This window comes from Pinus tabuliformis, chromosome 5_2 (genome assembly GCF_031772625.1).
Source record: "Pinus tabuliformis cultivar Carrire ecotype Pingquan chromosome 5_2, CPIR1, whole genome shotgun sequence".
In the NCBI taxonomy this organism is placed as follows: domain Eukaryota; kingdom Viridiplantae; phylum Streptophyta; class Pinopsida; order Pinales; family Pinaceae; genus Pinus; species Pinus tabuliformis.
The window spans coordinates 638,599,611-638,626,967 of NC_142306.1; positions in this window are offsets into that span (position 1 = coordinate 638,599,611).

Consider the following 27,357-nt stretch of genomic DNA (forward strand, 5'->3'; position numbering starts at 1 on the left):
GGTTGCGGCTGAGATAATATATGACATGTTCATTGCCATCATCATCGTCTTGCACGAGAACCATGCCGATAGTGGTATCGGCGGCGGCTAGATATAGAGTATAATCACGCTGGTAGTTCGAAGGTCGCAACAATGGAGCAGAGACAAGGAGACCCTTGAGTCGCTCGAAAGACTCCTGAGCGACAGCATCCCAATGGAAGGGTGTATCTCGCTTCAATAACCATGTGAAACCCTTAGCCACCTCCACATAGCTCGAAATGAATCGTCTTAAGAAATTTGCTTTACCCTGCAAACTCTGCAACTGCTGCAAAGAAGCAGGGGGAGGAAGGTTCAAAAAAGCTTCGACTTTGAGGGGGTCCAGACGGATGCCCTCTCGGGAGACGATAAACCCAAGTAGTCGGCCTGATTCAACACAGAAGACACATTTATGAGGATTGAGCCTAATACAGTAGTGTCGACAGCGGAGAAAAATTTCGTGAAGATGGGAAGGATGGTCCTGACGCTTGACTGAATGAGCTGGAAGATCATCCAGGTACGGCTGTACAATGTGACAAATGTCATGAAAGGTGTAGGACATTTCACGTTGGAAGGTAGCGCCGACATTCTTTAAACCGAAAGGGAGCTTCTTATAGGAAAAAGTGCCCCAAGGACAGATAAAAGCCCTCTTATGTTGATCAACGGGCGCAATATTGATCTGGTTATATCCAGAAAAACCGTCCATAAACGAGTAGATTTCGCTTCCTGCACACTCATCAATAAGCTGATCGATGAAAGGTGTGGGGAAGTTATCCTTAGGACAGGCGAGGTTAATGTCACGATAATCAACACAGACTCGAATAGTACCTTGCTTTTTGTTCATAGGGACTATATTAGAAACTCAATCCGTGACTGGAATGGGGTAAATAAAACCAGCCTTGAGAAGCTTTTCGACTTCTGCTTTAATGGCTGCGGCCTTTCGGGGGTGCACAGGGCGTAGGCATTGACGAACAGGCTTAGCACCAGGATACGTGGGTATCTCGTGCACCACTATGCTAGGGTCGATGCCGGGCATCTCTTCATAGGACCAAGCGAAGATATCACGAAATTCGCTAAATAGATCGGTGTAAAGTTGAACTTCCTCTGGAGTGCAAGTGACTCCAATATGAATATGCTCGACAATCCCTGGTTCCACAGAGATGTCGATGGGTTGGGTTTGTGTAATGTTTCCCATATTGCCTTCAAAAGACACTTGATAAATCTGAATAGGTGTTTGAAGGGGCTGGAATGGGATACACGAAGCAAACCGTTCGAGACATGCGATCATTTCCTGATGGACAGGGAGAAACGAGGAACGGTGGTGATGATCTGACCAAGGGAGTTCCTCAAGAGACATGGTCTCTATGATAGCTTCATCAGAAGGAAATATTTCCTTTAATGGATCCGAAGTAGCATCATCTCCAAGCCAAGGGAAATGAACATATGAGTCAGGAACACCGTTCGGACGATCATGTTCGGGAGGGGGATCCGATGCAGTAACGATTTCTACGTAGTTGAGCTCGACAGGACTCAACGGCATCATATCGCCCCATGATTCTATCTGATTAGCGGGAGGAAGGACCCACGGATCAGAACGCACGGAATTCATGTTAATAGGGGCGAGATTCGGAGGTGCAAGGGGAAAGACACCCATTAGGGTGGGATCCTTAAAGAGCCCAGCTCCCACACTCTCGAATGATTTGGAGGTATGCTCCACGAAAGGCACATTGCCTTCGGAAGAAGAGGCGAAGAAGGAGAGCTGGTCCACCGTGACAATTTTCCCCTGATGAGGGAAACGAATGACACGGAAAAGGGAGGAAGCCACAGCTTGCATGGGGTATGTCCAGCTACGTCCGAGGAGGAGATTGTAGGTAAGATTAGCGTCGACAACTTCGACCTCCACTTCTACCGTCTTCCCTTCCAAGGAGATGGGCAAGCGTTGGAGGATACCATAAGGACGAGACTCTCTTCCATCAAAGGCTTCTAATGTCGTAGGAGACTGGCTCAGTGTTGGAGAGCCAATAGCTTTCCAGTAGGCGACAAACATGATGCAAGTTGAGGCACCTTCATCAATGACTGTACGATGAATCGTTTTACCATTGATGATGACCTGTAAAAGGAAAGCGATTTGGTGAGGCAGTCTCGGTGTATAGCCCTCGAGATCAAAAGAAATCAGATCCGAGTCAGCCGGGTCTATGCCACTGATGGCCGATAGCAAGGACTTCCTCTGGAAGGGGCAACTCTGGAGCACTTCTAAAGTGGACATAGCAGACGGAGCCTGAGCTAAGTCTTCAACAATGCTGTAGTGCTGGGCATCACGAGCATTATGGTTGTAAGAAGACTTCCGGAGTACACCTTTTGGAGGGGGTCGGATAGTCGTCTCAGTGCTAGGTCTTTCGATGTGGAGTGGACCAGAACTGGACGGAGGAGCACTGTAGGGGACCTCCAGCTCTTTCCCGGCGTGAGATGGATATTCTTTTGCTCGAGTAGTGACATGGATGGGGATTGTCCCAGCCATAAATACTTGAGAGCCGAATGAAGAAGAGGGTTGCGATGGATCTGCCACCATTTGAGTTTGCTGTGAAGGGAAAGGTTCTTTAAGCTCAGCAGGAGTCCCAGGAGCACCTTTCAACAATCAACTAACTTCGGACCACCTAGGGCAGTCTTTAGTGTAGTGATCCTCATCACAGATAAGACAAGGATACTTAGGTTTACGTTTGGCTCCTTCCTCGGGTGGAGGTTTAGGGGAGTCTTGTTTGGGCTGTTCGGATTTATTTTTGGCTTTCCCTTTCTTTTTCCCTTTTGAGGATTTATCCGCCGTGGTGGACTGAATGGCATTAACTTCGGAGGTACTTCCAGAATTATATTGAACCTGAGAAGTGCTTCCATTAGAAGCATTCTGTTTTTGCTTCCCAGGGTTCGCAGATGATTTCTTTGAAGACGCGTTTACAGAGCCAATAACTCCGTCAACAGATGGTTTTGGCGGAGCTTTGGATGTTCCGGGTCTCGGGGCATCCGGCAAATAATCATATAAAGTACCTGACTGAGAATATACTAAGTCAACGTACTGAGAACGCGCGATAGCTTGCTCTTCAGTTACACAAGCTCCCATGGCGATGTCTCGCGCAATTGCACGGACAAAGGAAGTCGTGAACCAATCGGTCAGGAGCTGATCAGGAATCCAAAATTTGATCAAGCGATGACACCGTCTCCATTCATGTATATGATCGGATATATGTGTGGCCGTGTCCTGTTTGAGAGACGTAAGGAGATGTGTCCCTGTCTCATACCGAATGGGTAACTGAAAATGAATTAGGAATGCCATAGCCAGCGAGTTGAAATCTTGAAATGTTCCGCGATTCAACTCAATATACCACTTAGTGGCCGAGCCGGTGGGAGTCCTTTGGAAGAGGCGGAGCCAGATGGAGTCATCAAGCCATGAGTTGGATGAGCACCAAAGGTGATAGGTCATGACATGGGCTTGAGGGTCCTCACCAGCTTTTCCATCGAATTTCGGGCAATCACCGAGTATCTTAGTCGGAACTGGTGGCCAATATGGATTATGAAGAATGGGGTCATTCGTCAACTTGGGCACATCTGGGAGTTCCAACGTCGCTAAGAAAGGCAACTGAGGATTAAATGACATTTGTGGCTGTGGAAGAGAAGTAGTACCAGGGTTCCAACCAGGTGGTGGTTGCCCCCATGGACTTTGTCCGGATGGGCCTGGCCCATAAGGGTTCTGCCCATAGGGATTTTGCCCATAGGAGTTCTGTCCATAAGGATTCTGTCCATATGGATTCTGTCCATAAGGACTCTATCCATAAGCAGACAGTTGACCCTGGGTCTGCCCCCCAACACCCCATGGATTAGCAACTTGACCTGCAGGTGCAACATACTGTTGCTGATAATTCTGGTAAGGAGTGACCTGCATTCGTTGGTAATTTTGATAAGGGGTAAATTGAGTTTGCCCCCGGGGTTACTGGTAGCCATACGATTGCTGAGCTCCATATTGAGCTTGGTAGGAAGGTTGGGGTTGTGGCCCACCTTGCATTTGATAACCAATTTGAGTCTGGGGCCCAGAAGGATGTCCTTGAACAGGTTGAGCTTGGACCATCTGGCTGGAAGGTTGGCCTAGTTGGGTTTGGGACGAACCCATTTGCCCAGAAGGATGTGCTTGCTGGGTACCAGGCTGTCCTTGAGCAACCGAGGGTCGTCCTTGCGGAACCGATGGTTGAGCAGGCTGGACGACTGTTGACCTTGAGGTTGGCCAACCTGTCCAGAGGGATGACTAGGCTGGGCAGTGGGTTTGCCTTGCTGTGCAGAAAGCTGACCCGCTTTCCCAGTAGGATGACTAGGCTGAGCAGCGGGCTGGCCCTGCTGTACGTAATGCTGCCCCCTTTGCGCATAAGGGTACCCCTGTTGGACTGCTGGTTGACCTTGTGGAATATAAGTTTGTCCAGCTTGTCCAGATGGATAACCTTACTGGATACCAGGTTGACCTTGTTGGATGTAAGATTGTCCTGGTTGTCCAGACGGGTAACCTTGCTGGGTACCAGGTTGCCCCAGGTAACCAAAAGGTTGAGTCAAATAAGTAAAAGATGGACCACCAGCGGCCAAAGGTTGTCCCTGATAGGGTTGTCCTTGTAGGTCCCTAGGTTGTCCTGGGTGAGACTGGACATAATATTGCTGCCCTTGGGGGGTTTGCACATAAGATGGCTGGCCTTAGTTAGGCAGTCCCTGAAGCTGCGCAGGCCTTACTTGGCCCCCATGGAAAGTGGTGGCGTTCCAAGTAACGGATAATGGTACCGAAACCTCAATAATAGGTTGAGTAGGCAAGGGTTGAGAAAGCTGAAGGTATTGACCAGCAGAATCATAATAATAGAATGGACCTTGCGCATTCGGATCCTGAACAGCTTGTCCATAGGCATCATATGGCCCCCCTCCTAGGACAGGACCAGAAGAGGGTGGTGCACTTTGTGCAGGATGGATAACTTTAGGTGTGTGTGCCGGCTGGCCGCTACTCACTTGACCGTGAGGGGGACCAGCACCAGTGTTCAAAGCTGAAGACGCTGTAGCGACACTAACAACCTGAGTTGAATGTGCTATACAAACAGTTGGATTTGTCGGAACTGAAGTGACAGGTGTAGTGTGGACTTGTGAAGCAAAAGATCCCATGGTGGGAGTGATGTGGGGGTCCCACATAGTCGAAGCAGGGGTCCTGGCACTTACCCTATCCCTCAACGACTGGTAGCGTGGGGGGAGTGGAGAAGTAGCTGGGATGGGAGTGTCGATATTCGACAACACTGGTGTCTCGCTTACTCTAGGAGATGTCTCATCCATGTGAGAGGTAGACATTGGAGACGAAACACCAGGGGGGGTAACAGGAATATCGTCCTCGTCAGGCTCCCAGATGGGGTTCCAATCGATTTCGTAATCCTCATCACCCGAGGCACGAGAGTTGATCGGTTGGATACTCGGGATAATAGGAAGAGTATCACTCACAACCGACACCTCAGGAGCAATGGAAGACGGAGACCCTTGATCACTTGGAACGGGAGTCGATGGCTTAGCCAGGATGATAAACTTCAAATAGGACCTAAGGGAATCTAACGATAAAGGACCCTACTCAAACTAACGCACACAAGATCTAACCAGGTAATGTTAATTGTGGCCAAATAAATTTTAAGACGCAAGGACACAACTTGACCTTTTCATGTTTTAAGAGTCGAGAAAAGGACAAAAAGGTGACTCTAGTCGCCTTCGAATGTTTTGTGAGCCCGAAGTGACAAACTGCTCAAGTGAGCCTTTTCTTTTAATGAGACTGAAAGGGATCAAAAGTGACTACTCTGGAGAGACTAGGCAAACGGTTTAGCAAACAAATCCGTAAAACTGCATATACACCTTGGCAGTCATATGAAAACCAAGGACTTCCCGTACGGCAGTCAATCTTCCCGAATGCTGTGTTCGGTGCGTTACGGCTTGTAAGGCGACAGACACAACTTCCTGTAGATAAAGGATGATAACCTAGTGGGGTCTCCCCTATATACGCGATGGTACGTGGGAGATCAAGTTTGTGCTAGACCACTATCGAGTCACAAAAGGAGGAATCACCCAACCGTAGTGTGAAACAACAGTGACTAGGTTTAACGACGCCAGAGCACGTCTCTAGCCTAGACCTCTAATCAGTGAGCGTTATGTTCCAATGCGTTTTTAAGTTCATTCAGTTCATTTTATGGTTGATCTTTAGTTAAGTTTCAATTTACAGGTCCTACCATATGTAATCTCTCACAATTCCCTAAATGCAAACTATATGCCAAAGAATACCATTTCGTTCGATGAATACTAACTACGAGAGAGTTGAGAATTTTTCAAACAAAATGACCACAAACAATCAAGAACCACTCTAATTCAGCTAATGACAAATAAACGAAACTTTTCTTTGTTTTAAATTGCTAATCAAATGAAAAGCTTCTAATTTCAATTAACTAATGCAACGCAAAAGAGATTGTTCGTTTTCTTTTCAATGGAAAAGTTCACTAAACAAATTTTGAGAGATAGTAACACCGAGAAAAAAAGAAATTTCACTCAATGAGAACACAATCGAATCCCCAAAACACCAAAACAGTCCTTCAAACCAAGAAGAAAACACAAATACCTCTACGAGCTATGTAATCTAAGCTCAAACAAAGTCAAGCGACATCCAAGCGGAAAAGGAGAAAATCACTTGAATATCAATAAAAGGCTTTGACAAATACCGAGCAAGCACAAAAGTAATCACAAAGTCGATTGGACGATCAAATAACCCAAGACTCCTATGGAAGGCTCGATGCACAAAGCCACTAGATGCCCTAGGGCTAAAATATGAAATCGATAGAAAAAGGCAAACACCCGAAGGATGGAGGTCTAAAACCAGTCAAACAAGGATCAAACACACTCCAGTAATTGAAAAAGATGTGGCAAAATACAAATCCAAGCTCAGAGGGCTTGAAAACAAGCAAACTAGAAAAGTTGACAGGCCTGGCGCGACTGTCAAGCTGCAACTCGTGCTTTTATGGGATTGGCGCGGGTTGTCTTTGAGAAACTTGTGCCAATTGGTGCGACTATTAGGCTAAAAAGTGCGCTAATCGAGTTTTCTAAGTCAAAAACGAAAGCAAGCAATCCAGGGCTTGAAAACAATATCTAGGCAAACCAGGAAGCAAGAAACAGCAAGAAATCCGACTCAGAAAGCTATCTAAGCAATCAAACGAGAAACCAAAGAGACAAGACTCCCCAGCAAAGTCGCCAAATTGTTGTGGAGGTAAATCCTCTCTGCGGACAGAGACGATCCCTACTAGCCCAGACCGGGTCTAGCAACAATCACACAATGCTACCACGCAAGTTCCTAATTGCAAATAAAAAGTGGATGGTGAGAACCTACTTGGATTCCAACGCTAGTGTTCGTAGAAGAGATGTCGCCCTCGTTCCTTTGCCTCGGCCGGTCACGATCCCCACGATCTCCGTGATTGGACACCTGCACATGCAAAGAACAACACGAATACAAGCATAAAATTTAGTAGATGCAATTATATATCAGTCAGAAAAGATATAACTCAACATCAAACATAAGACAATGAGAGTGGAACCATAATGATAGTCATCTATTATTAATAAATAACAAAGAAGAATACAACCATTGTTCTAACGTCAAATCCTCCTTTGGCTGGGTAGTCAGCTACACAAGTCTTGCAAAGCTTGTTGGGATGAGGAACAAGCCTCTCTCTCTTTGGGTGACAAGAATCTCCGTACTTAGATTTGGCCTTATGGGTGCAAAGAAGGCTCTTGCAGCTTCAAACTCTCTATCTCTATGCTAGAACTGGAACTACTGTAACTACTAACTAGCTTGCTCAAGGCATAGAGACAAGCTTTTATAGATAGAGAGGAAAGAGATAAGATCAACCAGATTATTCATGGGATTGGCTTTATCACTTGGAAACTTCCATGAAAAGTGGCAAACCACTTTCCCTTCTATGGAGATTCGAATCCAAACCATCCTAGCTCAACATAGATTCAGTTGGTGAATGGGTTGAAGGGAACCATCGGGAGCTTGTTGGTTAAAACTTTACTCAATTCGGTTGGCGCGAGTGTGACTCTGAGACAGAGCGCCAATGGCACGCCCTCTTTAGAGGATTTCCCTCATTGGCGCGGGCAGTGAACTGTGGACCCGCGCTAATGCAAAAAGAGTTGTTTTCATGGATATTTTGCAGGAGATGTCTTCAGGGCATATGAAGCTCATACTTAGAGGAATATGATACAAGTGGTTTCAGGTCATGTCAATTCTCACAGGTCCCAGAATGAGTCCTCCAGTGTACGGGTGAGGGGTAACAGGGACGGTGACAAATTGTTGTGTAACAGTTATCTCTGTAATTTGTTGCGTTCCTGTTTAAATCCGGATCATCCAAGCATAAATTTTCTGCCTTGAACTATCGTCAAGTGACCATTGTCGCATCTACCACCAAGTGCGACACTATTTAGTGCTCAATGATACGCTATATCGTCGTGGTGATGATACAATTCTTCAATATTGCCTCACTCATGAAGAGGTGGAACCCGTTGTAAATGACTTCCATGCTGGGGCATGTGGCAATCATATTTTTAGCATATCTACTACTCAGAAATTTTTTCACATAGTTTATTACTGGCCAACCTTGTTCAAAGATTGTATTAATGCTATCCGGCAGTGCCACCCTTGTCAAGTGTTTACAAAGAAAATGTGCACTCCTCTAGCCCTACAACACTTGGTTATCTCCATTGACCCCTTTGCCAAATGGGGGATAGACTTCATCACTTGCAACCCCACTACCTCTGCCAGACACAACTACATTATCATAGCTATGGACTATTTCATGAAATGGGCCAAAGCCCTCCCCACTTTCTAGGCTAATGGAGAAACCACGACACTATTCTTGTTTAATCAGGTCATCTGTCACTTTGGTGTGCCCCACATGATCATTACAGACCATGAGTCTCATTTTCAAAATCACATGATGTCCGACTTAACATTGTTTCTCATTTTTCACCAGGAACAATCATCCTCCTACTACCCCCAAGCTAATGGCCAAGTAGAAGCCACTAATGGTGTCTCAAAGCCCATGATCCATAGGTTAGTAGGGAATCATAAAACCCACTAGCATTGAATGTTATGTATTGCATTGTGGGTGATCCAGGTGGATATTGGTGGCCACCTGCCAAGTCCACCTGGACCCCCACCATTATTTCTCTCAGCATTTTCAGTTTCCTTAATTGTAGCACAACTTACTATTTTTAGCAGTTTTTTCAGGTCCTGAACTTCCAAAGCAGTTTTGAGGCCCTAAACGAAGTTTTTTGGGAAATCTGGGGCAACATGGGTCCATGGACTAATGTTGCCTCCCAAAGTGGTAGTGCTCAAATAGATCTTTCTAACGAGCTATTATACGTGTCAAACGGAGATCGTATGCCAAAGTTACAACCCCGGGAAGTTGGTGTACCAATTTACCCAAACGGGGCCCACAGTTTGGCGTTTCATCTTCTAGGGTTAGGTTTTGGAATGTTAATGGTTTTCCATTGTTTCTCAACAATAAATAGGCCTTCGAGCCTCATTGTAACATAGTTCAGAGGCATGTAGCCACCACATCTCTTCTCAGAGATAAGCTACCATCGCCCTAGCTAGTTTATTTCCATTACTGTTTGTAAGCATATTTCAGTATTTTACATCAATGAAATGAAGTATTATTTCTGCTGCATATCTGTGTTTATGGTTATCTCTGTAATTTGTTGCATTCCTATTTAAGTCTGGATCAGTGGTATCAGAGCGGTTTTCTTTTTCTCTGTTTTTCTTTGCATGTCCCCAACAAGGTCGGGATATAAGGAGTTAAAGCTTGAACTGGTCGAACCTTTGCAAGACCAGCCTCGCAAATCCCAATGGCCTCCCATGGCGGATGAGAAGAAAGACGAGGGGGCAGGAGTCCTATCAAAATCTTGCTCGAAGAAGCCCTCGAGCGACAATGGGACGCGATGATGGACAGCTTTGCCCAGACACTTCAGCAGCTACCTAGAAGCGACACATCGACTTCCAGCAGCTACTCTGGAAATGCCATGCCCCTTAAGGTACAAGTTAATTTTTAAATCCCCATATTTGAGGGTCAGATAGACACAGATGCCGTAGATAAATGGTTAAATATGCTAGAGGGTTATTTTTCTGTTCATGAATTTTCGTGTCAGGAAAAGATTGTTTTCTCTCTTCTCAAAGCAGCCCCCCACGTCAAGGACTGGTGGGAAACCTACTGCGAACATAAGGATGAGAGTATTGGCTCACTATTTTCAGCCGCACCAACCTGGAATTCATTCCGGGATGCCATCAAGGAGCAGTACTACCTTGTCGGAAGCTATGAGGATGAATACATAAAGTGGACCACGCTGTGACAGGGAAGGGACCAAGACGTGCCGAAGTTCACCAATCTTTTCCATACCCTTCACACAAAGTTGGGTATCAAGGATACGGAGTAGCATTTGATACTCAAATACCGCAGCTGCCTACACAAGTACATCTAGGAAGAAATACAATTCCTGAACATCTCCTCACTCGGCACAACATAAAGATATGATGTCAAGGTCGAGCAGAAGTTTAAACAAAAGAAGCGAGACTTTGGATCTGCGAATCCAAAGCAAGGGAAAGGTGCCCCTAAACCACAGAACAAAGGACAGAGCCAAGGCGGGGCAACCGAAGACAACCCACCGAAGCTGCAAGCAAAGAACAACACTGCGAAGCCGAAAAAGGACATGGGAAAATGGTGTGAATTCCATAAGAGCTCCACTCACAACACAAGTGAGTGTCGGGCCAAGCAGTCACTGGTGGATGAACTAAAGGTTTCAGAATCAGATGCATGTTCCGACTCTGAGTCAGAACCCGACAAGGGGAATGACAAAGGGAAGCAGATCATTAATGCAGATCCCAACGCCACTATTGCTACTGCCAAGATCCATAAAAATGAACCCGAAGATCCAGAGGAGGAGGAGCGTCTCTTCCACTCCCAGATGTGGGTAAAGGGCTCCGTGCTACAGTTCATTTTAGATAGCGGCAGCCAAAAGAACCTCATTTTGGTAGAGGTCGTGAAGCGGTTGGGCTTACCGACCACAGCAAATCCACAACCGTACACCATCGAGTGGCTTCACCAAGGACGAGATCTTCACGTGAGCCAGCAGTGTCGCCTTCCATACAACAGCAAGCCCTTCACGGATGAGGTATTGTGTGACATTGCTCCCCTTGAAGTTTGTGACATATTATTAGGACAACCATACTTGTGGAAGCGACATGTTGTGTATGAATCAAGGCCCTGTGCTGTTATTATTACATTCGGAAATAAGTTGTACAGGATACCAGAGGTAGCACCACCTACCGCCAACTCTTTGATTACTGCAAAACAATGCAGTAAGCTCATTTCCAAAACCGGGAAATTTTTTTTCCTGATGATACGCCCTCAAGGAAAGAAGAAGACGGTGGCCGTGGCCTCCAGACAGGGCCCCTTTGCACGACAACTACAGATGGACAAGGTCATGGAGGAGTACGAGGACATCTTCACCTCTCCCGCAGGGGTTCCTCTGCACTATCAGGTCAAGCACTCCATCGATTTGACCCCAGGTGCGCTGCTACCTAATGGACCAATTTATCGGCGCTCCATTCTGGAGAACAATGAAATCAAGAGGAAAATTCTGGAGCTCCTGCAGAAAGGTCACATTCGTCTGAGTTCATCACCTTTAGGGAGCCCGATCGTGTTGGTATAGAAGAAGAATGGGACGTGGAGACTCTGTATTGACTATCGGGCACTGAACAAGATCACTGTCCGTAATAGGTACCCGATCCCATGGATTGATGACCTCCTGGACCAACTAAAGGGGGCGAAATATTTTAGCAAGATCGATTTGAAGTCAGGATATCACCAGGTACCAATCGAACCCTCTGATGTGTGGAAGACTACCTTCAAATCCAAGGAGGGCCTTTTCGAATGGTTGGTTATGCCTTTCGTATTAACGAATGCTCTTGCAACCTTCATGAGGCTAATGGATGACATCTTGCGGCCATTCACCAACTCCTTTGTAGTAGTATACTTGGATGACATTTTGATCTTCAGCCAGAGTTGGGAAGATCACCTCCACCACATCCGACAGGTTCTCCAAACACTGTGGCAACACAAGCTATGTGCCAATTTGGAGAAATGCACTTTTGGCATGACCCAGGTTCAGTATCTGGGATACATCATTGATGAATAGGGGGTGCATGTGGATCTAGCCAAGATCCAAGTCATTCGGGATTGGCCATCTCCAACCACTCTAACAGAGCTCCGCATCTTTCTAGGTCTTGCCAACTTCTACCGCAGGTTTGTTTTGGGGTTTTCTCATATTACTTGGCCCTTGAGTCAAGTCACCAAGGGAGGAGCGAAAGCAAAATTATTTTGGTCTGAATCTCAATAGAAGGAATTCATAGAGTTGAAGGATCGCCTCTTCATGACACCAGTGCTCGCGTTACCAAATTTACAACAACCATTTGAGGTCGAGACAGATGCCTCTAACTATATGATAGGGGCAGTCCTTACTCAACATGGACATCCTGTGTCATATCACAGTGAAACACTTTTAGACATAGTCTGGAAGTACCCCACTTATGATAAAGAGATGTATTCCATTGTGCAGGCCTGCCGACAATGGAAGCATTACATTTTGGGGAAGGAAACGGTCATCCATACAGACCACCGACCCCTGCAGTTCATACAGACCCAAGGGAAATTGCAGAATGATTGCCATCAGAAGTGGTCTACATACCTGCAACAGTTCCACTTGAGTATCAAGTATAAGAAGGGCAGCACCAATAATGTTGCAGATTTCCTCAGTCGACCACCGATCATAGCGTTAACCACCGTGCTCAACTCTTGTGGGCACGAGACTTCTGATTGGCCACTTCTCTACAAAAGCGACCCAGAGTTCGGCCACACATACCAGACACTCTTGGAGGGTCGGCATGTTCCAGATTTTCACCTCCAGGATGCCCTGTTATGCCGCCTCGATCACCTTTGTGTTCCTTCAAGCGAGCATGCCAAAATGATTTGGGAAGCACACTACAGTTGGGCTGCTGGGCATTTCGGGGTCGAGAAAACAGTGGCAGTACTGCAAAATTATTTCTATTGGCCAAATCTTCGACAGGATGTTGGGAAGTACATCAGATCATGTACTGCCTGTGCCATTGCCAAACCGAGCATCAAGAAGCACGACCTCTATACCCCGTTGCCTACCCCTAGTCAACCTTGGGAATCCATCTCCATGGATTACATGTCAGGCCTTCCTTCCACTAAGCATGGAAATGACTGTGTTTTTGTGGTCGTCGACAGGTTCTCGAAGATGGCCATTATGGCGGCCTGCAAGAAGAGTATCACAGCAGAAGCCACTACTAAACTCTTCTTTGAACAAGTGTGGGTGCACTTTGGGATCCCACAGTCTATCATCTCAGATTGGGATAGTCGGTTCCTCAACACATTTTGGTCCAGTCTTTGGTCAATGCTGGACACCAAACTCATGAAGTCCACAGCCTTCCATCCTCAAACTGATGGCCAGACGGAGGTTGTCAATAGGATGATTGCGCACATTTCGCACATGTATAACTCAAAGCATCCACGCACATGGAACGAGAGCCTCCCCTATGTTCAGCACAGCTACAACCGAGATCTTCACAGCTCCACTGGCCATAGCCCTTTTCAAGTGGGTTTGGGATTCCAGCCACTATGCCCCATTGATGTGGCCATGCCACTTGTAGCTACTCACATAAATTCAGCTCATGACCAGTCCGAAACAGATAAGGCCACTAGCTTCATTGAGCGCATCCAACATATTCGCCAGCAGGTTCATGACATTTTTGAGAAATCAAATGCCAAGTACAAGCAGCGACATGATCAACATCGGGTGCCACACAAGTTTCAGGTGGGCGACAAAGTCTGGTTGCATTTGCAAAAGGAACGCCTTACTGGAGCCTATCAGAAACCGAGACCACTCCAATATGGTCCTTACACCATTACTAAGGCTGTGGGAGACAATGCATTTGAGCTCAACATTCCCCCATTCCTTGGCCTGCACCCAGTGTTCAATGTGGACCGCCTTCGGCTATACTTTCCACCATTGCTAGACACATCCGACATTGAAGAACAACTCACACTCACAAAATTAAATCCAGATTACATGAAACAAGTTGCAACTGATCGAATCATGGACACACAGATCAAGAACACTCACCAATAGAATATCCAACTGTTTCGAGTTGTCAAAGCAGGCCAACTCCTTCACCAGGGCAAGTGGCTCACCAGGGAACAAGTTCAACAAAAGTTTCCTCATCTCATGGAGGAACTCAACGCAATGGGCACCATTGCTTCCTAAGGGGGGAGGAATGATCCAAGTGGATATTGGTGGCCACCTGCCAAGTCCACCTGGACCCCCACCATTGTTTCTCTCAACATTTTCATTTTCCTTAATTGTAGCACAACTTAATATTTTTAGCATTTTTTTCGGGTTGTGAACTTCCGGAGCCATTTTGAGGCCCTAAATGACGTTTTTTTGGGAAATCAGGGGCAACATGGGTGATGGACCGATGTTGCCTCCCAAAGTGGTAGTTCTCGGATAGATCTTTCTAACGAGCTATTGTACGCGTCAAACGGAGATCGTATGCCAAAGTTACGACCCCGGGAAGTTGGTGTACCAATTTACCCAAACCGGGCCCACAGTTTGGCGTTTCATCTTCTAGGGTTAGGTTTTGGAATGTTAAGGGTTTTCCATTGTTTCTCAACAATAAATAGGCCTTCAAGCCTCATTGTAACACAGTTCATAGGCATGTAGCCACCACATCGCTTCTCAGAGATAAGCTACCATCGCCCTAGCTAGTTTATTTCCATTACTGTTTGTAAGCATATTTCAGTATTTTACATCAATGAAATGAAGTATTATTTCCACTGCATATCTGTGTTTATGGTTATCTCTGTAATTTGTTGTGTTCCTGTTTAAGTCCGGGTCAGTGGGAATATCGAACTTCAGTAAAAATTATTATAGTCTTTACACCTTTCCAACTCGTTTATGGCCTGGAAGCAGTTTTATCAATCAAGTGTCAAATTCCTTCCTTACAAATCGTTGTTAAAATCTTGCCCAGCACCAATGTCGAAGAAGAGCGTCTGTTATACCTAAATCAACTGGATGAAACCCATCGAGGTGCCGAATTGGCACTCAAAGCCCACAAGCACTGGGTCAAAGCTCAATACGACAAAAAGGTTAAGCCTCGTTCTTACCAAGAGGGAGATCTTGTTTTACTCTATGATAAAAAAACATGACCTCTTGGGGGCAGGAACGCTTCAACCCTTATGGATTGGTCCATATGGCGTCATGAAAGCCCTCTCAAAAGGGGCATATGAACTTTAGGACTAGGAAGGAGTCCCACTCGTTGATCCCCGAAATGGGCTCTATCTGAAAAACTATTAAGCCTAGTACTACACTAGGCATGTGCTTTGTAATTTTATGTATTTATAATTTTTGCTTCTTTTTTATGTGACTGGATTTTTTGGTATTTCCTAAAGTATTTGTCTCATACATATTTCTTGTCGTGTAGATGTCTTCATTACCCTTAGCATAGGTAGGCTACACGAATGGTGTCAGTCGTCACACATGGCACATTGCATCAGCTGTTTGGGTCATTTACACACCCGAGTCGAAGATATTTTGTTCCAGGGGTATTTCTTAGTACTACAACCAACAATATTGCTGAGTACATATCCATAATTTCACTTCTCATTGAAGCATCATCAAGGAACATCTCCAATCTGGTGGTCAGGTTAGAATCTTAGCTTGTTGTTATGCAATTTACAAATCATTATCAAATTTGTAATCCAATCTTGTTGCTTCATTATTTAAGGGTACCACTCTTAGAACGTCAATTTGAGTTTATTACATATGAACACATTCCTCGAGAATTTAATATAGTTGTTGATTCACTGGCAAACTATGTGTTATATTGGCATCTATTCATTATAGATAAATGTACAAAAGTAAATATTTACACGGTTAAACTTTTTTACAAAAGCACTTAAAAAATATTTACATCATAAAATACCAAAATATCTGTAGATATATATATATATATCGAATCTAGTCTTTTACATCAGAAAATTTCCCAAAACTTGGTTGTTTTAAGTACAAAATGGCTACTAAGCCTAGCTATAAACACCCACTCGCTATACCATATGCCTACTAATAAAGCCTACTGCTCGTGAAAAGACAATACAGTTCTAGCTATCCTCCGAAGAGGAACCAGAAAATGCTCAAGCACAGCAACTATGTGTCGTTGCATGTGAGCGAGAATCTCCCTGATAAGAAGGGCGGGCACACCGATGCTGAATCCCTCCAGGTTCCTCAAAACCTCATGAAGACTCTCAGCCTCAACCCCCACTTCGGGTAGTTGGCCACCTCGCCTCACTTGGCAAAGCTCGCCTATAGGTCACACCAGTGCCACATCTGTGTCAAGCAAAAAGCTTCATGTCAGTACTTGTTCACCCATAAAATCAACAAAATCATAACATAAACATTCAAAAGCTTAAAAATACTTTAAGTACTCTCAAATAAACCTTCTTACCTTGAGGCCACCAGTTTGTACCAGGCAGAAAAATCAAGTCAAGATCACCTGTGAAGTCCATGCCCTCGTAGGCATAGTCATCTATCATCACCATCTGACCATTGAGCCATTCAAAGAAATCCTCTTCAAAAAATTGTCGGATGGGTCCTCCTCCTGTGTGAGGATCGAGCGATGCCCATCACCTCTACCTAGGCTCCCTCAGATCGAGGGGACCTAATATCATCTGTGGTCACATAATTGGCACCCTCTCAAGTATGAAGGATACAATGAGAGTGTCATACCCAAAACTCTATTGGGTCTGGGTCTTACATGCAATCAACTTTGCCTTCAACTAATGAAGCACCGCCTCACACCAATTGAAGATCTATGGCTGGACAGTTAATTGCAAGCAATATTTGGGCCTTTGTCATGACATGGGGACTTTTAGACCCTTCCAAGCACACAAACATCCATAAATGGCCCTCATATACCTGGATCTGATCCTCTCTATAGGGACTCTGTTGCTGATGAGTCCACTCTCAGGGACACAATAAGCTCGAACCAGCTCTAAAGTGGATCGGGGATCAGGCCTACCACCGATCAAGTTTTCCTGTGTTCCTCTGCACGACAAACCTGTCAAGAAATATATGTCATCATGATCAATAGAAATCTCATGGTCCCGATCATGAACACTTGTTCATGTTCATCCCAACACTGAATAATCCAGCTCAAAAGGTCCTCCTAACCTTTCAGCAAGTCCAACTATGCATACTTCATCAAATGACATCGGCACAATGCAAGTATGCAAGTTGTATCATTTCACATAATCAATTCATGTCAATCATGGGCCCATTCTCTCCATAGACTAGACATAATGGCTCAAAACGTACATGAATCAACCCAAAAATCAGTGAAAATGGGGCAAAACAGCTCAAGAGAACACTCCCTGGGGTTTGGGAGTGTACCCTCATGTACTAATGCCCCCCCTTGTGGAAAATAGGGAGGATTAACACCCTCCCCCAGGTCGTAAAGAGAGTTTAATGCTCCCTACAAGCCTGGAAGGGGGTATTAGGCGCAATAAATGAGCTAGGGCTCCCAAAATATCTAAAAATCCAATCCAAAAGTAGCTGAAAAAAGGTTGAATAATACAAGATAATGGTTTTGGCATCTACCTGGGACTGACGAAAAGTCGAATGGTCGCCCAGATCAACTGTAATCATCCATGGAAAATCTGCTTCGCTTTAGCTCCAAAACACTCTCACATCTCTGAAATGATGCAAATGGTTAAAGTGGAGGCTAAAGAACTCCCTTATATTCACTTTGGAGACATGAATTATCTTAATTGAAGTCATTAAAGTAGAATTCATCCATTTCCTATAATATTTATCAGGCGTCGTAACCCCATATTGGCAGAAATTACTCATGTTTTGATGAAAGAACTTTCAGGGTTGAATGGTAGAAATGACCATGTTCAATTCTTAATGAGTGCTTTCTTTTATGGGATGTTTTCTCACTCTTAAACTGAAAAATCCTTAAGTTTTTCATCATCAGGCTTGTTAAACACCTACGATGACGATCTGAGCAACTCTTTTTCTCTCTTTTTCTAGCTCACTAAACTGGAAAAGATAGACTGAGCATTATTTTTAGGGACTTATTCTCACTCATAAAATCGAAAAAACCCTAAGTTTCTTCTTCAAGCTCATTAAAAACTTATGAAGAAGCTTCGAGCATTATTTTTAGGAACTTTTCTCACTCGTTAAATCAAAAAAACCCTGAGTTTTTTTCATCAGGATCATTGAACACTTATGACGACGATATGAGTGCTTTCTTTTTTGGGACTCTTTCTTGCTCTTAAATTGAAAAATCCCCAAGTTTTTCCCTTCTTCGGGCTCATTAAATCTACGAAGAAGGAATGAGAATTTATTTTACCACTTTTTCCTTGCTCATTAAACTGAAAAAGATACCTTGAGTTTTCTTCATTTGACTCGTTAAAATTCGATGAAGGTCTATTGAGTTTGTCGTCACATGACTCATTAAAATTTCATGACAAATATCAAGTTTACTCTATCTCCTCATATATCCCATGGTCTGTGGACCATGGGTAGATCTCTTACAGCCAACTTTAATTTACAAAACTAAGGGTGGATTACCCTTTGTGACACATAATACCTTCGTGCTCCACGACCACAAAATGTGGAATCTTTACAGTAATATTACAAAAACTTGACTTAAACATGGGCTTTTAGCCCCAAAACTGCCCTTGGGGGATCCCGCTCCCAACAGGCCCCCAACACAAACATCATGACTCACCCTTGAGTCACTCGGCAGGCGCAGAGATCTTTGCATGAAGCCTGTCCAACTCGACCTTGATGAGCGCAACTTCGGCTATGCACTAAGTTGCTGCTTGCTTCGCATCTTCGACTGTCTTCTTAGTTACTGTCCATACGCTATCAAGCTAAAGTTGTTGTTGTGTCCCTTGCAGAGTCACAAGCTTTCCTTCAATGTTTCTTGTGACTGCATAAGCTTCCTCCAGCCAGGGCTTTAGTCGCGCCTTCAGCACTGCTTCCTTGTGCAGTGTTGCATCCACTTGTTCCTTCAGCTGCTTGGCTTCCTGCAGCTTGGCTAACCTCTATGTTAGCGTGAGGGTTTGCACTATGCCCTTAACTTCGTCATAGAATTTTTGGAGTTCACGTGCTTACGTCTCGAGCCTCTGCATGTTGGGGTCCTCCTGTAAGCCAGTCAGGACCTCAAACAATTGTTCAAACAACTAGGTACAATCTGCTACTACACTCTCCACTGTCATGACTACTTTTGTGACAGTGGCCACCCTCTATTCCTTTATCTCTGTGGTTTTGAAGGTTGAACCCTCAACTAGAGCTCTCTATACTACAGGTTCAACTCCAACTGAACCCGAACCATCTTCGTCTAAGTGTCACGCACCCCTATGGCCAATTTACGGATAAGGACCTCGATTGGCTCCTCCTTCAAAATGGCCAATTCCGAGACCATTTTGCAGGCCTCCTCCATGACCTATATGATCTTCTTTCTATGGTTGGTCACCTCAACCTTGGCGACGATGGCAGCATCCCTCTGTAAGGCCATCTGCTCATTGTTGATTTTCTATTCAATGATCACTTGGAGGGCACAGTTCTTGCAGGCCCTCAGCTCTACAATGACTCCATCCTACAAGAAATGGAGTGCTTAACGCGGGAGCTCTGCCAGGTTCAATCCCACTCCATTCAAGGCACTAATAGTGGGCATGTCAACCTCATTTTCTGTTGTGAGTGCTCCATTTGGTAGCACTAGCGCACTGGAAGCCTTCGTGCATATCATATCAACAACCTATGATGTGACGATAGCCAAGTTGTTAGACACCATACCAACTTGCGATGCGCGGGTCTACAACTCCTACAGTCCCATCTAGATGGCCCCTAGGATGATCTACTGCTGCTTTTCAAATTGTTGTAGGGCCTCCGTGGTGACATCTCTGACTGTGTCACCGATGTCATATAAATCTCCCTCCGTTAGTGTGATAGGTTCCAGCGAGATCTTGGTCACTTTTGATTTCTTTCTGGACCCTCCCTTTCTGGCTCTCTTAGGTGCTTAATGCAGCTGGACGTCTCCTCAGGGTCCGCGTCATGATGCTCTATGTCCTCTTCTTCAATTTTAGGTGAAGGCGACCATGCCCCTTTATCATAGCCCTGCTCTATGCCACCTATCTATTTTCTTACCTCCTTTCATGTTTGTTATTCCTTGGCCTTCTCAGCGGCCTCCTTCTTCCTCTTTTTGACTAGTTGTGCCTTCTCCAGCTTGGCCTTGTCCTTCTTATTTTGTGCGGTGGACATGCTTCCACCCACCACCGAGTCTGTGGAGGTGCACCACTCTACCGGCCATTTATCCAACACCGTATTGTGGCATCGTCTGTGGCTAGGTATGGAAAATTGTACCACTTCTGCACATGGTCCTTCGACACCCTGATTGATATCCAATGGAAATCAACTTTGAATTCAGCATAGCTCTACAAGTTAGCATATATCATGGGTGATAATCGTGGCTTATGATTGATAGGCGTCTTAATATTCATTTCTATCATGATCTAGAAGATTTTGTTGTCCCGAATGCACTCCACGTCCTTGGTCACCCATATCGAAGCATACTTCACTACCTCAAGAAGGTCCGATGTGACTGAGGGGAATTGGCTTTCTTCTGGTAGCTCCCATGCTAAGAGCACAATCGATAGTAAGAGCCACATGTAGTGGAATGTCTTGATTTACTCCTACGCTTCACGGAAGCTAGCCAGGAACTCACCGCGAAGGTAGTCCAACCAGCTAAACTGGACTCCTTCCATGCACTGTTGTGCGAGCGTGACGATAGGCGTCGGCACCTCATCAGTGCCGCACTTCTGCATCACCTTCCCTGCAAGGATCTGCATTGCTACCTTTACATCAGGGTCATAGATGCTGGAGATTGTGTACCCACGTGACTTCTTCACCAATTTGAACTTTTCTTTCATTGATTCTGCAAGCACCAGATCCCCACCCTTGCCTCCAAAGATCATAGCTGGATTTTTGGTTGTATACGGTAGGTGTCTTATGTGGTGAATCAACATATCAGTGATTGGTATCAGTTCCTCCAGCCATAGACACCCATCATGCACCAAGCACAATAGCTGCTTGATGACTAAAACCGTCACGAGGGTGCGGTTATAGTGTAGCACCCAGAGCAGGTTGAGTAATCCTACCTTCTCTACTCCTCTGAGCCACTTTCGTGGCTCCAGTGTAGTCATCCCCGTCTTTGTGTCTATGATGCGGCGCATCAACTATTTGGTCGCCAGGTGCGGGAACTTCCCATGATCTGCCAAGTCCCAGTCTTCGAGCTTCAAAATTGGCACCCATGCTGAACCCAGACCATCAGAAGTGATCTCATCTAGTAGCAATGGGGTTTGCAGGGGATTCTTACTTTCATCAATGTCCTTTGGGACCTTGGACTTAGGCTTCCGCGAAGGGACATACCCCAGAAACCATGTAATAGGGTCCACACCCTGGGCTTCAACCTCCTCTATTTCTACTCCCACAATTTCATCATCCATGGGGATGTCTTTGATATCCTCCTCTTTTGCCTCTATTTTAATAACCTTTCCTTTTTCCTGGGCAGTGGTCTCTGTTGGGTTTCATTTCGGTTACATGTGCACTGGGATGGCAGGCTGCTTGCCCTTCTTATCTTTCATGGTCTCCTTGGTTTGGGTTGGCTTCACTCTCGACATTCTCAAGGATTTAGGGACATCTTCTAGTACCTCGGCTACTTCTGGGTAGTATCTTTAGCCTGTTTATCCATCTCTTGTGTCGACTCTTCTACCACTTGTTGTGTATTGATAACTTCTGGGGGTGATGACATAGCACTCTCTATCAATACTCGCGATGTCTCAAGCAAGTTTACAAATGTAGGAGTCTAGTTGAGAGCTTTGAAAAACTCTAGGTCCATAAGCGTTGGGTCCCGGCAATGGAACCATTTGTTGGCTTGAGGGGGCCTGACCCAGGTTCAGTGTTATTTAGCCAAACAAATCCCTACACTACTGGCCATTTTGGCATCAGCCCATGGAGTGCAGACCAAAGTCTCACCCGAAGCAGTATGGGACAATGCTGGAACCATGTTTCTGCACCCTAAGATGGTTGTGATGTCGTTTGATCTCTTTTATCCCTGCCTTCACGCAGGTGATCTCGCTCTAGGGTTTGTAAGACAAACCCTTTATTCCAGCTTTCAATACCTTCACAAAAGTATACAACACATATTTCATTAAATTTGGAATTAAATGGTAGATATAGAATATCATAATAACCAAAAAAACTCAAATTTAGTGATATCCTTGTAATAAAAAAATTCCAAAATTAATGAAATGTGTGTTATACCGTCGACCTTCGCGTAGCCCTACCCTGCGGCTCATGTACTTTCACACTGTTATGGCAATGCAACGTGTAGATTCCTTGATTATCCTAAGTGATTTGCTTATTTCACCGAATACTTTAAGTTTATCACTACATAATCAGATATTCGTAATTGTGTTAATTATTCAATGTAACTATATTCATTCACACAACATAGAAGAATAATAAAGGAAATTTATACACAAAATATCCAAACCCATCATCCTTTTATTAATATCTTCCAAGTATTATAGACTCTAGTCACCCTGCACACACAGCTGCAGGGGTTCACACACTCAGCTGTAGACTTCTACCCTAGGCCTCTGTCCACTCAGCTGCAGAGCCTCTACCTATGCTACAACCCAAGAATTAGACTTCTTGGTCTAAAGCTATGACTCTCTTACCTCTTCCGTCAATTGATGCCCCTAACTACTTAGATCTTATCTCTTTTTATACAATTCCATGGTTCGCAAACCATTTGTAGATCTCTTACAGTCGAATTTACTTTACGCAAATAAGGGTGGACTACCCTTTGTGACACATAATACCTCCACGCTGCGCGACCACAAAATGCGGAGACTTTACAATAATATTAAAAAAACTTGACTTAAACATGGGCTTTTAGCCCCAAAACTGCCCTTGGGGGATCCCGCTCCCAACATATCTTAAAACTCTTTGGTGTTCATGAGTCTAGTGCTACATGGTTAAAACCATTTTCGTGCCTTCTATTGTTCAAGGGAAAACTTTTATCTTCTATTTCCTCCTTCAACCCATCAAGTATATTGTATCATCATGCCCTCTGTCTCTTTGACCCAATTCTCAAAGGATTCCTCAAAAAACAATCATTCTTGTCCCGTTTTGTGTCGACTGATGTAGGACACCTTATTTTCTACCTTTCGACAGGTCTCTTCCTATCGATTTCAACATTCTATCTAGGAAGAAGACCCAGAAACACTTCAGTGCCTTGGTACTTGCAGACATCAGTGGTAGGTCACCTTGTGTTTGGTCAGGGGTTTTCATTATTGGCTCCTTGTTAAACGATTCTACGAGTGTTTTACAACAAAAAAATTATTTACACTCGCTAGATTGTATTGTGCATCTTGGAAACCATCACCATTATCGATGGTCATCCTCGTGTCTGTTAACAATCTCAATTATTGACTCGTAATTAGATGGTTTCGTGCATGTTTGACCTCAACACCTTTATTCACATGTATTGATCTATGTTGTTGTGGTGTAGTGATAATCAAGACCTTAGGTAGAGGCTTACATCACTCAGCCTTGTTTCCTCTCCCAAGTTGTGTTTATTGTTTTTTGGAGATAGCTCATCAGAATGATCCTATTATGACATAGGTTTTGCATTGTGCTTATCAGCGGCTAGCATCGTCATATCTATTTAATGAGAAAATCACTCTAATATAGCTACTGAGCATGGGAATTCCTAACTCAAGACATGATTTTATTTGTTTTTTATATATGTGTTGTATTAGGTTTCTCGTACCACTCGAAGTTTCAATCCTTTCTCTCTTTTTTCCAAAAGAAAAGGACAGTTAAATATAAAGTATTTTGCCCATCATTGAAACCTTTGATCTCACACTTTAGGGGGCATCTGTTATATAGGAAAATGACCTCCTCACCAACTCAAAGGAGAAATACATGATGATTGAAGAACTAACCAAGTTCACAGGCCCAATTGTTAAGCTAATGTTGTCGAGGCACTAGCAAACTACTTTATAAAGATTCCTAGCAAGGCTACGGGCGCGTTAGTGCCTAGGGTAATTTTGTTTGTTACCTCAGGAAGAGTGTTAGTAAACCTAAATTATTTTCTATGGGTCAAGGCAACAAGTTGACTGAGAAATATCTCGAGATTCTCTCCTATGTCAGCTCACAAATGTAGGGAAACATCAGAACTTGACTTTTTTGGAGGAATTACTAATTCCTAATGGGAAAGAGCACAAAGGCATGGAAACATCACTGATTTTTCCTAATGGAACTCATGAAGGACTTGGCAACCCTATCCTCACATGTTATATATGCAAGGCTAGGGCCATTGTGGAGGAGGTCGAACCATTTGAAAGCATTTCATATTTGACTGTCGAGCATAGTCTCTGACTAGGACATCAAAAGAGGTTAAGAAGGGAGAGAGAGAGAGGAGCTGGAAGGGTAAGGGAATGTTGATACAACCGATGGTTGTAATCACACTTTTCTACATCAATATAGAACTGCAATTGTGTTTTCCACTCTATGATGTTGGTAGTATAACTTGTTTATATGTTTATGTAATGTCGTTATTATGAGTGGCTTAGATATATGCAAATAGATATCTTCATATGTTCATGCATTGTTTATCAAGGTTTTATGCTGTGATATTAAACTTGTCTTATCTATGTGCAAGTTTTGATCTGGAGCATGCTCAGGAGTCTTCCACCTAGCTACATTGCATTCTCCAATAACACCACACCAAGACTCGAGGTAATAATTCCTTCTTCTTACTTTGATATTCATTTTTAAACATAGATATACATGCATGTTTGTGACAACTACAGCTAATCTGACTTTCTTCCAAGGATCCTAGGAAGATCCTTGAGGGTTTCTACATCACTAAACACCTATGCATTGATCCCTATAGAATCCCCTTCCTCCACTAATAATGCAGCATTTAAACTTTTCCGCAATTCCTTTAACATGTATTCATCTTCAACAATCTGTAGGAATAATTTAAACCATTCTTCAATCGGATGGTTGCTATCAAGTGTGTGGCCATTTTGTCTCTGGTCTTCCCTCATCTCGTTCATCCCCTCGAATCTATGTTATAGATATGATATGAAAATATAAGAGAAATATATAAAAACCAAAGAAATAACAAGATCGAATAGATAGAAAGGATTCACTTTATTAATCAAAACCATGAAGGTAGGGCAACACCATACATTCACTCCTTAAGGAAGGAGAACATTCCACAAGTCATATGCATGTTCATACAATAATACTTCACATCTCTCAATGGAGAGTCTCTAGCCTCTATATAGGCCTCATACATACAATACCATGGGTCATTACCATGGTTCCCTCAATACCATCTATCTAATACCATGGGTTTATTACATTATTGCTAACTACTTGTGGTCCCTTACATGATACATGTTAACCACCTTATTTACTACTATGGCCCATCCCATTATTACATTATTCCCTTGGGTACCTCCCTTTGTACCCCATATTATCCCCCCTAGGAATACTAGATTCCACCCCCCTTAACATGTTTCATCCCCAAAACATGGGAAGAACACAAATAATAAGATCTACTCAAAATAGTAGTCCACTGGTACCATGCACGTGCATCTAGCCATCCAAGAGAAAGGTGAACTCTTGATCTAGCTGGTGCCTCGCTCGCTTGAGATGGAACTTGATCCTCGTAGCTCTTCCGTGTTGATGTATAGTAGGTGGATTGTCGCCTCTCTCTATATGCCATGCCGGGGTTGTTGTCCTTGTAGCTAATTTGTTGCCATCTTGTTGGCTGTTTTCTTGCTAGGTGATGTGGGTGGTGATATGCTGAAGTTTTAACCAACAATGTATATTTCTTTAATTTACCACCTAATGGAGCCTGATTGTTATCTGGTACATGTTGTGGTGCCTGTTGTGGTTTCTTATCTTCCAATATTATTTCAACCACTGAGTCCTCATCTAATGTATCAATACCTATAACCTTTTCTACTTCAGCCTCTATTTATGTTTGATTGTCGACCATCAAAGGCTCATCATCTGATGTGTAAGTGTCATTAGAGCTTTGTGCTTCTGCCTCCATAGTCTCTTCTTAGGTCTTAATGGAAATATCATGCAATGTAATTTTCTTCTTTCTATACCAGAGCTTCAAGAATTTCTTCTGCACATTGATATTGACAGTACCCACAGATTCTATCCAAGGATATCCCAAAACAACATCCATGTTATCCATATCTGAAGTATAAAAGTCACAATGCAACACATACTTATCCATAAAAAGCTTAAAATATTTATAAACTTGAACATCCTCATTATCAACCTGTATGTTTTCAATGTGTTTTGCTAGAACTTGCAATTTTTTTGCCAAATTAACATTAATAAAATTATGCTTGTAACTAGGATTTATAAACACAATGATCTTATCCTTCTGAATCAATCCATGAACCTGAAATAAGGAGATACTAGCAGAAAATAACCCTTTATGTGTCTCATTCTCCTTTTTTCTAGCCTGAGACCATTTGTCTAAAAGGACTCTTTCAAATTCTGCATCTGAAAGTTTGGACAACTGCTTGTCGTCATGTGAGAAATACCATTTGTAAGCCTCATTTCTGAAATTAAGCCACACTAAATCCTTCCAATTTTTTTCCCATACGGATTTAGTTTGTTTTATGTATTCTTCAATAGTAGGACCATTATCTTTTCCTGTAAAACATAGAACCGCCATGAAGAGGGTTTTGAAAAAAATTCACTTACTTGGCGAAAATTTGAAATTGTCACAGTTTAGTCAATATTGCTCAAAATCCCTATTATGACCTATTTTCAGAAATGGAAGAACCATTCTGCATCTGCCAATGTAATATAAATCCCAATCTAGGCACTAGAATTGCTGATCCACACTGCAACTGTATCACCATCACAAAAAATTACTGAAAAATAACTGATTTTAAATCAGCGATATCTCCCTCATCCGGACTCCGATTCGACTATTTTTTTTTTTGAAATTGGGTAATTTTTCACAAATAATCCAGATCTACAGTTAGATTCTATAGATAT